This window comes from Pinus tabuliformis, chromosome 7, assembly GCF_031772625.1.
Source record: "Pinus tabuliformis cultivar Carrire ecotype Pingquan chromosome 7, CPIR1, whole genome shotgun sequence".
Classification (NCBI taxonomy): domain Eukaryota; kingdom Viridiplantae; phylum Streptophyta; class Pinopsida; order Pinales; family Pinaceae; genus Pinus; species Pinus tabuliformis.
The window spans coordinates 169,685,185-169,701,474 of NC_142293.1; positions in this window are offsets into that span (position 1 = coordinate 169,685,185).

The window sequence follows — 16,290 nt, forward strand, 5'->3', positions numbered from 1 at the left end:
AAGAGGATAGGATAAGAAATATTTCCCTTGATCTTGAGGTTATATGTTATGAATTGCTTTTGGATCATCTCAATCTTTCTCCACGGCTCCCTAAATATACTATATAATAGTTTATTGAATAATATTTAATAGTGAAAAATAATATAACTCTTTTCCCTATCTATAATTTTATTTTATATATAATTAATTTATATAATAATATGATAATTATTGTATTGATGATATTAAAAAAATAAAAAATATATTATAAATCGAATCAAAGTAAATAATCTTAAAAATATAAAACTTTTGAAATAAAATTATTATTATAATTTAAAATTCATTTAAAATTGACCTTACAAAAATAATTAATTTCTTTTTGAGGGTGAGATATTTTCTATGGAGTGAAATAAGCTGATATAGCTAATTATTAATTAATTAACTATATTATTAATTATTATATCATTAAATTAATCAAAGTTATTTTAAAATAATGATTTTAAAAATAAATAAATAAAAAAATCAAATAATTTATTTGTCATTGAAAATAAAATATATCACTAATAAAATATTGAAGGTTTAAAATATGAATAAATTGTTTTAAATTACATATTTTAAATGGCTTTGAAATTATATTTAAAAAATTCAAATCCCATTTAGATCTAATTTTTTAATTTTCATATATTTGTAAAAAATTATTTTTTTGTTTTAACTATATAAAAATATTAAATATATAAAGTTTTAAATATTTCACTTAATAAGATTGTAGGCCTAGTTTCCTAAAATTTTGTGAGATCAAATCCCTTTACACTAAGCTAGTAATAAAATATCTCAAAATATAAAATTCTAACCCGTTAAAAGACGCTCAAATCAAATATATAGAGTTTTAAATATTTCACAAATGTATGTGTAGTTTCCTAAAGTTTTGTGAGATCAAATCCCCTTCATTAAGCCAGTAATAAAATATTTCAAAATATAAAATTCTAACATGTTAAAAGGCACCTCAAAGCAAAAATAAAATCTTTTTATTTAAAAACTAAATTCTAATTAAAAATTTGGGAAGTTAAAAGCAGTATTGTGCACTGTGAGTTACGAAGGGAGGCCTCTTTGAAAATGCTAGTGGACTCTTTGAGAATGCTCAAGAATGTTATTGGACTCTCCATAGTTCCAGGAATAATACGATGTCTCTTCATGATAAATTTAAAAACAAATTACAAACGAAGCCAATCCACTGCATATTTGTGGATTGGTAATAATATGTTAAACGAGGTTGGTTAGTGTGGACATATCATCAAACATAGTTATTTTTTAGTTGTCGTTATGAATTAATTTTTTATTTTTTTGGGAAACAGTTATGAGATTTCATTAATTGGGTAGTCAAGAGCTATAAATTCGGTTACAAAATAAGAGGTAGAGTTTTGCATGATTTTTCAGCCAGCGAAATATACCACCTACTCTTAACAGGCTCCTCTTTTTACATTTAACAAAGTGTACTTCTGCTGCTAATTTCCCGAGATGGAAGATACAAACAAACTGTTGTAAAAGGAGGCAAAAAAACATGTCACTTTAGGGAATTGGATCCCAAAGAATTTCATTGTCTCTGAGAAGGGAACCGGCATCTAACTGAACTGCCTTGTTTGCCTCGTTGTCTGCTTCTTTGTTATTCGTTCTCAAAACATGAAAGTACTTCAGATTCATGGACTTTGTCATACCTTTGATCCTTGAAATTATCCTTGCAAGTTGCAGGTCCTTTGGATTGGATTTGTTCGCCAAAGCTTGGATGATCACCTGGGAGTCTCCGAAGACATTTGCCTCCTTGTAGCCCAGTTCTTTGAGGAATTTGGTTCCTTGGAAGAGGGCCATCGCTTCGGCTTGTATGCTTGAGGAGTGGCCTAATCCCCAAGCGAATCTATGCACAGTTGTTCCATCTGGAATGATGATAATACCTCCGGCTCCCGCAGTACCTGGGTTCCCTTTAGCAGCCCCATCGAAGAAGAGGGAAGGAAGAGTTTGATTGGACATCCAGATTTGAAAATCGTTTTCATTTTTTCTGACTTGCCAATCTTTGCAAGGAGAGGGAGAGTTGTTTGCTTTTGGAAATTTGAAATTGAGAGCAGTTCCCAGCTCTATGTCCTGCTGGCTTAAATTTGTGTCATCCCCTTTATCTTCCAGCCACTCAACTAGTTGACATTTTACTGCGTTAGCCACTAATCTGAAGTCTTGTTCCTTATTTCGAAAAATCCTTCAGTTCCTTTCCAGCCAGACTTGCCAGCTGATGAATTTTGGTAGAGCACTCCATGCTGACCTGACTGTTTTATTTTTTGGAGAATAGCCTGGGTAATTGGCCATCCAGCCTGCAAACAGTTCCAAAACTGATGATGGGAAGATGAATTTATGCTTCCAGGAGACAAGGAGCTCTTGCCATATGGAGACTGCGAATCTGCATTCAATCATGATGTGGAAAGCAGATTCTGAATTTTCCTTGCAAAGAGAGCATCTAGACGGCCCATAGAAGCCCCTTTTCTGAAGCCTGTCTTCAGTCAGAATTTTCTGGTGGCAGAGGAGCCAACAGAAGTGATCTACCTTGGGGATTGAAGGGATTCTCCAAATGCCAGTCCAGGGAGCAGGGTTGGGAGGCACGTGGGGCCTCTCAAGGCATTTGACATAGCCCTGGGCTACAGAATATCATGTTCGACTTGTTCCCCAGCCTCTCACGTCATGCTTGCTTGCTTGAGTTGGAGCTAGCCCATGCAACTGCGTGATTAACGTTTTCAGGTCAGGGCGTAGATTGGATGGAACTGCGAGCTGCTTCCAACCCGACCACAAGTTGCCATTCCATGTTGAAAGATCCCACAATGAGTTTATGCTGGCCTCTGACATCCAGCGCTGCAATTCAGGCATGTCCTTTGACTCTGCCAGCGGGGGTCTATTTAGGATGTTGTCATTCCATATATGAATGTGTTTTCCATTGCCTGGTATCCAGAATGAATGGTTCCTTATCAACGAACTGGTTCTGCTGATGAACCTGCTGAAAGGAGAGTTGAAATGATTCTTGGGCTGATCCAAACATCTAGTTCTCGGCCCTCTGAAGTACTTCCTCCACAACGCAATTTGCACCCAACCAGGATTTGGAGCTATGATTTTCCAAATTAATTTGGCTCCCATGGCTAAGTTTTGGGCACTGAGATCTTTAAAATTCAGACCTCCCTCCTGAAATGGTCTGGTGACTGTATCCCAATTTACTAGAGAATTTTTTTTCTCGTTTTGTTTGCCTCCTTTCCAGAAAAAAGTTCTGATTAATTCCTCCATCTTTTTAATGATTCCCACAGGTGCCAATAGAACCGAGAATTTAAATAATGGAAGGTTGTTGAGCACTGCTTTTATGAGCACTGATTTCCCAGCTATATTTAGCCAGGAGGACCCCCAGGCCTGCATTTTTTATTTAAATTTGTCTAACTGTGGCAACCAGTCTTTACTCAAAGCCCTTGAATGGAAGATGGGCAGTCCCAGATATTTGAAAGAGGACCAAGAGGTTGAGATTGCGAAACCGAGGCAACGAGCAATGGAGCTTGCAGTTGAGGCAGGAATATTCCAGCAGTAGATATGGCATTTGGCATTGTTTAGAACACTTCCCGAGATCTTACAATAATCTTCCAGAACTTCTTTGAATTTGGACGTTGAATGAGGAGTTGCAACCCCCAGCAGAAGAGTGTCATCCGCAAAGAGGGCGTGGTTGATACTTTTGACTCCTCTAGCTATGCACAGGCCAGTGATGTCTTGTTCTTGTTGCTTTTGTTGTAGATAAAAACTGAGAACAGAGGCCTGAAGAACGAATAGGAGTGGTGAAAGGGGGCACCCCTGCCTCAGCCCTCTAGTGGCTTTGAAGAAGTCAGCTGCCCTTCCATTCACCAAAGGGGCAATCCATGGCTCCGAGATGCAGGCTCTAATCCACTTAATGAAGCTTGGACCGAACCCCATTTTTTGCAACACCTCAAACAAAAAACTATGTCTAACACGATCAAAAGCATTTGCAAGATCTAGTTTGATAACCATACCTTTTTCCTTTCGATGCAGACTAGAATGAATCGCCTCTTGGACCAGAACGAAGTTGTCCACCAATTGCCTGCCATGAATAAATCCACCTTGATTGTCCGGGATGATTTTGGGGAGAATTCTTTTCAACCTGTTGGCTATCACTTTAGTTATAACTTTGTACCCAATGTTGCATAAGGAAATTGGGCGAAATCTGCTGAAAGTGTTTGCTCCTTTCTCTTTGGGAATGAGGGCAAGAAAGGCTGAGTTTGTACAGCCACCAATCTTCTGACAGTCTTGAGATTTCTGTATCATTTTGCAGAATTCCTTCTCTACCCAGCAGGCCTGGAGAAACCTGGGCGTAAAACCGTCTGGTCCCGGGGCTTTATCGGGATCCATTGCGAAGAGAGCTTCCTTAACTTCATTCTGCGTGATTTTGGCTTCAAGAGTCTGATTCATTTTAGAGGTGATCATGTTGGGGACTGCGTCCAACAGGGCAGCGTTAAAATCAGCTCCTGGTTCTTCTCTATACAGCTGTTCAAAATGATCTGAAGCTGCCTTTTTTATGCTGGTAAAATCCTTCAAAACGTAGTTGTCTTCTTTTATTTCGCTGATGGAGTTGCGGCCTTTCCTGGCTTGGGCTTGTTTGTGGAAAAAGGAGGAGTTTTTGTCCCCAGAATTGAGCCAGAGGCTCCTGGACTTGAGCCTCCAGTATTCTTCCTCTGCCAGACAGGCCTTGTGGAAGCTTTGTTGAAGTTTGGCCTCCTTTTCCAACTCATCTTTAGTGATTTCAGCTGTTTCAATATGTAGGTGTTGTCTTTCTAACGCACTTTGAGTTTTTTTCCTTTCTGCTGCAGGATTTGGCAGGGTCTTAGCCCAGTTTTTCAGCATGCCTTTAACTCTTCTGAGTTTTTCCTCCCACACAAAAAACGTTGATCCCTTAACTGGCTCTTTCCAGCAGTCTCTGATCTTTTCCATAAAATCTTTTTCTTTGATCCAAAGGGAGCTGAATCTGAATGGTATAGGCCCCAGATCCTTGGGGGTCAATAGCTCAAGGCTGATGGGCTTGTGGTCTGAAACGCTGCTTTGAAGAATTCTCATTCTAGCATCTAACCCAAGGAGAAGGAAGGAGCTTTGAACCAAAAATCTATCAAGTCTTGCTGCGATGTGGCCCGGTCCAATTCTTTTATTTGACCATGTGAACGTGCCTTTAATCGGCTTTATATCTAGCAGATCCCAATCTTGCATGAGATCTTCTGCCCATTCTCTAGCCGGATCTCTGACTATACTCCCACCTCTTTTTTCTGATGAGAGAAGGGTGAGATTTAGATCTCCGGCTATGATTATGTTTTCCAAATTTTCTAGATCTGCCTGACTTTTGATGGAGTCCCAGCATTTTTTTTTCTCACCTGCATTGTTAGGAGCATAAACATTGAAAAGACATATAATCTCCTTTGATTCTAGATGCTGCATTTTTTAAAAAATCCAATGGGTATTCAGGGACTCAGAGATTAATGAGAACTTATTTGTGTTCCAGAGCGATCCAAGTCCTCCCGATGCTCCGCGGGCAGAGATTGCATGCACTCCACTTTTATTCCAAAATTTTTTGCTTGCTTGGAGGAAAGTTGTGTCCTCCAATTTGGTCTCCTGGATGAGGAGGATATCCGGGGCTTCCAGTCTTATTAAACTCTTCATTGCTTCTTCTTTAGCTGTGGTGCCCATTCCCCTACAATTCCAAGAGACTATCTTCATCATTTATATTTTCCTTGTTGAGCTCCCTTGGAGCTCTGGGATTGGATCCTCGTCATCTTCAGAGTTTTTGCTAGGAGCTTCTCTAATGTTGGCTGGATACCCTGGAGCTTGTCCTTATAGGTTTCTTGTTCTCTTTTTTCCTTTGCAGACTTACGTCCTCTTGTAGATCTTCTAGGAGAGGATTGGGATTCGCCTATTTCCCCTTCTTCCTCCGATTCCTCAGACTCTTGGGTTTCCTCCTCCTCTTCTGACATCCTCCCTTTGGATTTCTCTGGAACATTTTTGGTGGAGGGGGAGATTTTAGAGGGAGAGGCCTCCTTGATGGTTTCTGCCTCCTGGGTGATCATGATTTCAGATCCAAGGATTTCGAATTTATTCCCTTGGCTTTCCATGGACGGTTTCTGAGCAGGGCCCGCTTGAGGGGCTTTGGCGTTTCCATTTGCATTCTTCTTGTGAAAGGTTTTAGAGCGCTTTGCCTGGTTCCATCCTTCTTCCTTTCCTTTTTCTTCCACCCCTTTGGACGGGCAGTCTCTGGCAAAATGCCCGTAGACATGGCACTTCCGGCATTTGAATGGCAACTGCTCATAATCCAGTTTCTGTATATGAGTCCAGGGACCTACAACTATTTTGATGGCTTTCGGCAATCCGACCTCTAGATCTACCTCCACATAGATTCTGACACAATCATACTGGTCCTTACTGTTGGCCTTGTCTATAAATTTTCCAAGGGTATTACCGATGTGCTTCAAAGAATCTCAGTTCCAGCAATGAACTGGGAGATTAGGGAGTCTCACCCACACCGGAACCGTTGTAGGTACATCCACCGCCGGATCAAAGTCTAGCGTCCATTTGTTTAAATACAGCCCTTGGGGGCCCATGAAGTAGGGGCCATTCTTGAAAATGAGATCTTTGTCTTCTTTTGCAGAGAATTCAAACAAAAAATATCCTCTCCCGAGGAAGTAAGAGGTTACCTTGTTTTGTATCAGAGGTGCCCAATTCCTGGCTACCCAGTTCTCGGTCGACTTCGGGGAAGGCCAAAGTCTTGTAAATTGTCCAACCAGAGCCCGATCTGTCAGAGAAAGTGCTACTTGGATGGGTCCTTCTGGTGGGAGGGTGATCGCAGGGATATCTTCAAGCTTTTTCACAAACTTTGCCACTTCCATGCATTTCTTCTTAGGCAAGGAGGCCAACAGGGTTTTGAAGGCCTCTGCTGCGGAAGATGAAGGAGGAGGGGGAGTTGGCTCCTCCATGGAAAGCCAACAGACCCAGCCAAGGAGGCTGCGGCCTGCAGCAGATCCCTCGGCGGTCCCTCGCAGGCACAAAGCAGATCCCTCCACGGACTCCCTCACAGGCTCCAAGCAGATCCCTCCGCGGACTCCCTCGCAGGCTCAGAACGCGCGAAGTGCGGGCGCACTTGCAGGCTCAGATCGCGCGGAAAAAGCCAGTTCATCGCTATGAATTATTTTATTATAATTGCTGTTATGAATTATTTTATTATAATTACTTTAGATATAGTATAATTTATTTAGTTTTGTTTTTGACGAGGTATTAATTTGTTTTTATCAAAAAAATTATAACATTAATATATAGTTAAATATTAAAAATTCAATTTTTATATTTTTAATTATTATTTTTGGAATTGAACAAATATATATAAGAACGAAAATAATATATTTAATTAAATAAAAATATATATGATGTTCTAAATTTTCAGGTTGCTTTACTTTTTTAAACAGTGATAGTCATTGGCTCAGATTTTTCTAATTTTTGTACTACTGACTCAAATTTTCCTGATTCTTTGTACATTGTGATTAAAAAAGTTTCTAGTAACTTTTCCTTTATTTCTCCTTGTTCCCATGTTCGCCTCACTTTTATGAAAATCAGTCCTCCTTGTTCCCATGTTCGCCTCACTTTTATGAAAATCAGTCCGTGGTGATCTTGACTCTCCTGATGAGATTGTCCTTGTCAATATGCCACGTGTCCCACACTTTTCAAGCGTGGCCGCCTTTAATTATAAAGCTGCAGTTGGGGAGGCCGACAGAGCGAATGGTGCAATGGGCCATATTCAGCAATTTCAACTACATGCATCATAGCTTATTGGTGGCAAAGATTTGTAAATGCAGCGAAAAAGGAAATTGCCCACAACCTCTACTAAATAATTCATGTTTAGTCAATGCGTCATTATCGGGTGTCAAACTATTAAAATATTTTAATAATGCGTCATTATTATATTATTAATGGGTCAATATCAAATTATTACAATAGGAGTTGTCTATAATGTGATTTTTTGGAGATTCCGGTGACGGAATCCGGCGGAAGAAATTGAAGTTAAATCTTGATTTGTTGCAGTTAAAATGGTTTTTTAACTGCATATTTGGATTCAGCACCCTGAAAAACCGCTGGGACGATTTCATTGTGTAGAAACTAGCTATCAAACTTGCGATTCCAATAAATTCCTGCCGGATTTCGACCGAAAAAACCTGCCAGAAAAGATTTCAAAAAGTCGCGTTATAGACAACTGCATTACAATATTTTAATAATTTAATATAAAAATAAAAATAATAATTAATAATAATAATAATAAGAGAATATAAAAATAAAATATAAATTACCCCAATCTATTATTATAATAATATTTAAAAATTTTAATTTAAAATTAATATAGTAATATTAACTTGAAGTTAATATAATACAATAATATCGCTGTATAAATAAATAAATAAATAAATAAATATATATATATATATATATATATTATAATCGTTAAAGGATTTTTTGACCATTGCCTTTCTTATAGCCGTTCATATAGCTGTTGAAAGACTTGCATACTCTATTTAACGGATCACTCAGATTTGTTTCTCAACTTGTCCTGACTATGAACCACACTAGTTGATTCGAACTGACCATGAACCACACTAGTTGGTTCGAAATGCGTGGACAAATGACTCTCTATGTGATTTCGCTGAAATCTCTAACAATCAAGTATGGACCATAAAAGTCTAAACTCTTTAATATTAATTATGAATTTACACTGATTTCTATTTAAAGTGAAATGTATTTAGAATAAAATAAAGAAATTTATTTCTAGTTTTTTAATATTTTAATAAATTATGTTTTTTTGTCTTGAAAGTTATGGAAATTCCGGTCATATTTTGAAAAAAATTGACAGGAATTTTTGTAAATCTAAGTAAAAGCTGTCAGACTTCATAATTATAGGTGTTTTAGAGGTTTTTGATAGTGCTGGATCCATTCCCACCATCAAAAACATCATTCAAATACTATATCTACAAAAAAATCTGAAATTTTTTACACGGATTCCAGCCACTTTCGACCCTCCGTGCAATTCCTCCACCTCCCAAAATTACTCCAAAAAATTATATCTCAATTTAACTCTTTCACAAAATTGACTTAAAACCATTTCTAATTCAAAATGGTTAACTAAACACTATTTTTTTTACTTTCCAAAAAAAATATACACCCAAAACCTGAATTTTTTATTACTAATAATTATTTTATCTCATTTAATAAAATATATAAACCAAATCACTTTTCTAATTAATTATAATTTCATACTTTCTTTTGCCACTTTTCCAAAAAAAAATCCCACGATAAAAACATTAAAAACAAATAACTTCCCAAATCATAATATTTTTCACATTCTTTTAATATATAAACACAAATAATTTTATAAAAACGGTGACATTAAACTATCCCGCAATCATGATATTTCTAATTAAATTATAATTTCATACTTTCTTTTGCCACTTTTCCAACAAAAAAATCCCACGATAAAAACATTAAAAACAAATAACTTCCTAAATCATAATATTTTTCACATTCTTTTAATATATAAACACAATTAATTTTATAAAAACGGTTACATTAAACTTCCCGCAATCATGATAAAAATAAATATTTATTAAAAAGAAATTATATAATATAAAGCTATCTCATATTTTTTTATCAAAATGATTCTATAGGTAATAATGTTTCCTTAACAAAGTTGTATAATTAGGGTTTCCGTAATTATTTAACTTTAAAAAGTATGAGTTTTTTATATTTAAACAAAGGCTATACAATAATTATTTTTTAAATCGGCTTGGAGTATGCTGTAAAATTGTTTTTGTTTGACTAAGAGCTCGTCTTCCTCGGACGTAAGGAAACAGGTTAACAACCCAAGACCCAGAGGCATCTGGCAGGAGTGAAAGCCTGCTCCCTTATGGACCACCAGCGAGTTATTACAGGTGGCCTGGTTTTCCTTGATAACAGTGATGAGTCAAATCAGGTTAACAACCCAAGACCCAGAGGCATCTGGCAGGAGTGAAAGCCTGCTCCCTTATGGACCACCCAAGACCCAGAGGCATCTGGCAGGAGTGAAAGCCTGCTCCCTTATGGACCACCAGCGGGTTATTACAGGTGGCGTGGTTGTTTTCCTTGATAACAGTGATGAGTCAAATCGACATTCGAGGATAGCAGCCAGAGATGGTTGTCCTCACTGTAGGTTTGACACCTGAGTTTGATAGTTTTGCCACCTTTGAAAAAAAAAAAAAAAAAAATTAAATAAATAAATAAAAATAAAAATAAAAATAAAATAAAATAAAAAAATTACTCTTTAAATATAATTAAATTGGAGTGGAAAATATTAAAGACATATAGTTCTGTAGATTAGCTTTGTTTATATATATAATTTAATTTAATTTAATTTGGCTAAAAATTTGAAACAATTTGACGTTTTGGAACAGAAGCAAGACTTTAATCTCATACTTTAAAATTATTGGCAATCATTTACAACGTGTTTAGATTTAGCTAGTTTACCATGCAATGACATTTTGAAGGGTTTACCAGATATAAGATTAATTATTTAGAAAATCACCATATATCAACTAATTAATATACCATAACCAACCGCTCATTAGTCAACTAATTAATATACCCTAACCAACCGCTCATTAGTCAACTAATTAATATACCCTAACCAACCACTTATTAATTTCAGTGATGCATAATTAACTCTATTAATTAATAATAACCTATTAACCCATAAATCTTTTAATTACTATCCATCTAATTTGTTAAGAGACCTATTAACCCATAAATCTTTTAATTACTATCCATCTAATTTGTTAAGAGACAGGTTCTAGATAACTTTGCTACTCATTAGTGTGCAACATTTTCTCTTTGAAATATATATATTTTATTGCATTAATATTTTAAATCAATAAAAAATAAAATTATGAAATTGTAAAATTTTATGAATATAGTTTTTATTTTTTTAATATTTTACAAGTTTTTAATTTTACGAATATATTTTTTTAAATACTTTACCAATTAAAAAAAATAGTTTCTATGAAATTAAATTAAATTGCAATCAAAATTTTGGATGCAAGTCTCATAAGTCAAATTAATATTTTTTTTAATACATTAAAAGTTTTTAAAAGCTCATATGTGAATTTTGGATCCAAGTCTTATATACTAAGTTAAATGTTAGACATTTTTTTTTATATTACATGATTTTATGATATAAATTCAATTATCATGAATGTGGTATTTGATATTTAATTGATATTAATTATTGTGTTTAGAGTCACTCTAAGAGATGTTGTAATGTTATGTAAATATTTTGACTAGATCCAAATAAAATTAAAAACAAAAAAAATTGGAGAGATCAAATTATTTAAAATTAAATTAAATAAAATTAGTTAAATTTATTTAAATTGTTAGCTGATTTTTAGATCAAGTTTTACAACCCATAATTTTACTAATGGTATTCTTATGTAATATAACCTATTTAAAGGTGTATATATATAAACAACCTAGATCCATCTTAACTATGGATCTCTAACCACCAAGAGGGATCAAATCCCTTGAGGTGCAAACCTTTACTCAAGATTTGCATATTTGCACTTTGAGAGATTTAATTTGCAAGTTTACACTTTGAAAGGTTTGATCCTTCTAGGCCCATTTGTAGAATTTCACTTTCAGAGATTTGAGTTGCAAATTTACACCTTGAAAGATTTTATCCTTCTAGACCCTTAAATAGATTTGAAGTTAAAATGGATTTAGGCTGGTTATTTAAACTAATCTTTTAGTCTTGAAGTAATAGATCTGAAGTTAAAATGGATTTAGGTTGGTTATTTATAATAATCTTTTAGTCTTGAAGTAGGATTGTAGATATATCTAAGTTTTATATATGAAATTAAATGTTAAATATTTTTGGATATCACATGATTTTATTATAAAAATTTTCTTTTTTTTTAAGCTATAATTATAGGGATATTTTCATATTAGTTATTAATTAAAATAATCTTTTAGTTTTAAAGGGAGTTTAATTGTGCAAGGTTTATCCATTAAACTTGTGATTTCAATAAATTCTTGTCTGATTTTAGAGAAATCAGAAAAGCTTCCAAAAAGTCAATTGTAATGAAATAAAAAAATACAAGTTGATAATTCAAAGGGAACAAATATTCAGCAAAAATAAAAATCTAATTCTACACATCACCAATAAATTATTTTATTTTGTGCAAATCTTTTTAATAATAAAAATATTAATATATTTAAAATCTTAAAATTATGCCCACATTATCAAATATTATAATTTTTTTTTACATTTTCTAAAAATTTAATAAAACAAAAATCAAATAATTTTGCACAAACATAAAAACAACAACTAGCATTTCCATTTGATAATGGAAAACAATTAATATCTTATCGGTCACCTAAAAAACCCAAAGTAATATCCTTGATAACTAACATTGGCATTTAATAATGGAAAACAATTAATATCTAGTCGATCACCAAAAAAACCCAATGAATTGGTATTTGATGATAGAAAACAATTAATATCTCGTCGGTCAAAAAAACCTAAAGTAATATCCTTGATTTGTTAAATTCTGTAATCAAACCATAACTGATATAAAGTGAGATTAAATTAAATATTTGTTTAAAGAAAACACATCTCCCAAAGTTTAAGAGGTTCAATGAATTTATTGAATTCCAAACCCTCAATTTATGGATTAAAAAACTCAAAATTAACATTTCTAGTATAACGAATCTGAGAGACACTCTAACCATCGAAGCGTAAGCAATACGATTGGACTAGGTACGATAATTAGACAACATGATTACGTTATTGGACTAAAAGCTTAATTAAAATATTTTTAAAATAAATTAAATTTATTTATAATATTAATTTTGTAAAATGTTTTTTGTATTTAAGTTTAGGTTTCTGTGATCTAGAATGAATTAAGCAAAAATTTCTTGTCATGTTTCACTAGATTCAAAACTTTAAAATTTAATATATATATCTTATTATAATATTTGTCTAATGCTGCTTTTTATTTTACTTAATGTGGATGAAGATTTATTGACTTTTTTTTAATTTTTTAATTGAAGGCCTAGATTGATTCTCGAGGGAATATGCTCAGCATATGCTTAGTTTGAATGCTTATCAAGGGTTTTAGTGTGTTACTAGTTTGTTAGGTTGCATTGACTTTTAATAAATTTAAAAAATTAGATTTGTACCAAGTAGCTCCCACCCACCAATTTCCTAAGGATTTGAGATTATTCCAATTCTAATAAGTTCCTCCATGATAAGTTTCTCATTATTATTTATAACATTCATTTATATATAAGCAAATTTCATTTAGCAATATGGTCCATGCCAAGTGGCTCCCCACCCACCAATTTCCTAGGATTTGACATTATTCCAATTCTAATAAATTCTTCCATGATAAGTTCATCATTATTATTTATAACCTTCATTTATATATAAGCAAATTTTATTTAGCAAAATGGTCCATTTTACAATAAGATGTGCAATTCCTTTTTTTTCTCAAGTTAAAGTTGATCCATAACTTTTTCATACATGGTTAATCAGGTAAATGTGTGCATTGGTAAGACATTCTTTATGAAGCCTTTGGCTATATCAACCCCATTAATATTTTTCATCTTGTTGTACTAGTTATAATAATAATCTCTTATGACTTATTATTATATGTTTCTTTATTTATTTGTTTTTATCTAAGTCACCAGATTCGTCCTAAACCCCCTGCGAATCCCAAATTTGACGAATCTGACACGATTCGGTCCGGATTCGTGTCCAAATCACAGGACACGTCGTGTCCGAGGGTGTGTCGCGATTTTCAGGGGCGTGTCGCGATTTTAGGACACTTGTCCGGTTTCCAGGACTCGCTAAGCTCAGCACGGGTATGAAAAGGGCGTGTTTGCTCATTAATATTTTCATTTGGTAAGTGATTTGTGCTGTTGGCAAGTGATTTGTGCTGTTGCAGCAAGGAGTAGAGCATTTTGGCAGCTTCATGATCAAGTCTAGGCCCTAGTATTGATATGTTATTCATGGTAATGTTAAATTATTAAAGTAAAAGTGACATTCTCCTTAATCTTCATTTTCATCCTTTTACTTAAATTTTTAACATTACCATGAAATGACTCAGGATGTTTGAGAGTGGTTCCGGCCTCATTGGATTTCATATGGAGAAAGTAGAATTTTAGATTTCATTCAAAATCCAGCAGACTTATTAGTTTTTCAGGATTTTAGGATTGGGGGATTGCAATGTTTCCATTGAATTTTGTCATGTATTAGGGTATGGAACTCATATTTAATCAAGAGCACCAAACCAAGAGCTTCTGATATGTCGCTCTCGCTCCCGTTTTCACTCCCGCTCCCCGCTTTCGCTCCCGCTCCCAAGTAACACTGTTCCTGATGATATGGGTCTGGACACCACTGTTGAGTTGGCATTGGCCAACATGGATCTCAATGATCTAGTGCTAGAGCCTGTTAGATTTGATGACTTAGAGGGGTCAGCCTCCATACCCGCAGATGCAGAGGCGACTATGGATACAGGGGAGGAGGAGGATGCAGAGGAGAGCAATGGGGACCATGATGATGGGGACAGTGATGCTGATTCTGATGCTGATTGATGCCTTGAGGCTTGTATACCTGTAGTTGTTTTATATTTTCTATTTCTATTTGCCATTGGCATTGCACCAACACTACCTATGTAACACATTTTGATTTGATGACTTAATGAGAAAACTACAGTTATGAATTATGAATCATGATTTAAATTTTTAAGATTTATCATTTATGTGACCAGTATCACTGACATTTATTTGAATTTTGTATGTACTATGCATGCTAATAGCTATAGATGAAGATCTATGTTTGAAATCAATAAATTTGTATCATTAATTAAAATTTGTGTAAGAAATATGATAATATCTAATTTTTAATATATATATATATATATATATATATATATATATATATATATATATATATATATATATAAAATAATATATAATGTGTCATGTTCGGGGGGTCAGCGTGTCCGAATCCGACACCACGAATCCCGAATCCTACGTGTCCCGAATCCCCATGTCAGGTGACTTAGGTTTTTATATATATGGTTTTAATTTATTTTAATTTGCTAAAGTTTTTCTATTATCCATAGTTATTTCTTTATTTATATATTCATATTATTTATTTTATATATATGATTATATATTAATTACTTTATCATTTATATTTATTCATACATTATTTTTATTGTTATCTATTATTTTGATATTTATAACAAGGTTAGCGTTCTATGCGGCTTAGTTTAATTATTGAACTTTGAAAGGTATGAACTAGCTCCCACATTTGAACAAGGGCTATTGAGTAGCTACTCTCAGTTAGTCTAAATATAGTTAAATTAGAGTAAAAAACAATAAAGACATACAACTTTATATTGAAAAAAATACAATTAAAATAGTAAGATAATTCATGATTACATTAGCTTTCGCTAGACAAAGATAATAAGGACTTTATTTCTGGATGGTTTTTTTGTAGACTTTAATATCATATTTTTTCATTTTATTTTGTGATGAAAGTTTCTTACTAAATTGTTGTAGGGGAGAATTGAAGGGCATTGTCGTCCATTTATCTAGTTACTATGTTTTGTAAAATGTATCTTTTGGCTCATGTTTAACAATGAAATACACACTTATATTGTATTGTCAGAAAAGAAATCCATGGTAGTCGAAACCAAAATTGTTTTAAATAATAATGAATGAGAATGTTACCATGTTCGTGGACAAAGAGTTGTCATTTTCCCATGACTTTTACTTTGATTCACAAACTTTCAACGGACTAATGGTCACTTTGGCCCATGAGTGCTTGAATTCTCTACTCACATACACACATTATTAATGTTTAATTATTTCTTAGAGAATGTTTTTGTACATAAGCAGAGACCATATTTGTGAGCACTCTATTGTCGTGACAGTAGAAAAGTGTATAATAAAATATGCCTAACACAACAACTTACAATTTAATAAAAAGAAATTAGAGAATCAAAATCATGAGATTACTAAGTACACTAATAAGTCGCTGCAATTGAAAGGCTCAAATAGTTGTCAATAGTCAATAATAAACAACCCTTCGCTTTCACATGGTTAAGAGGTGGAAAACCACCGTCCCATTTTACATTAAATGTTAACTAATCCATCTTTTAATAAATAATAAAA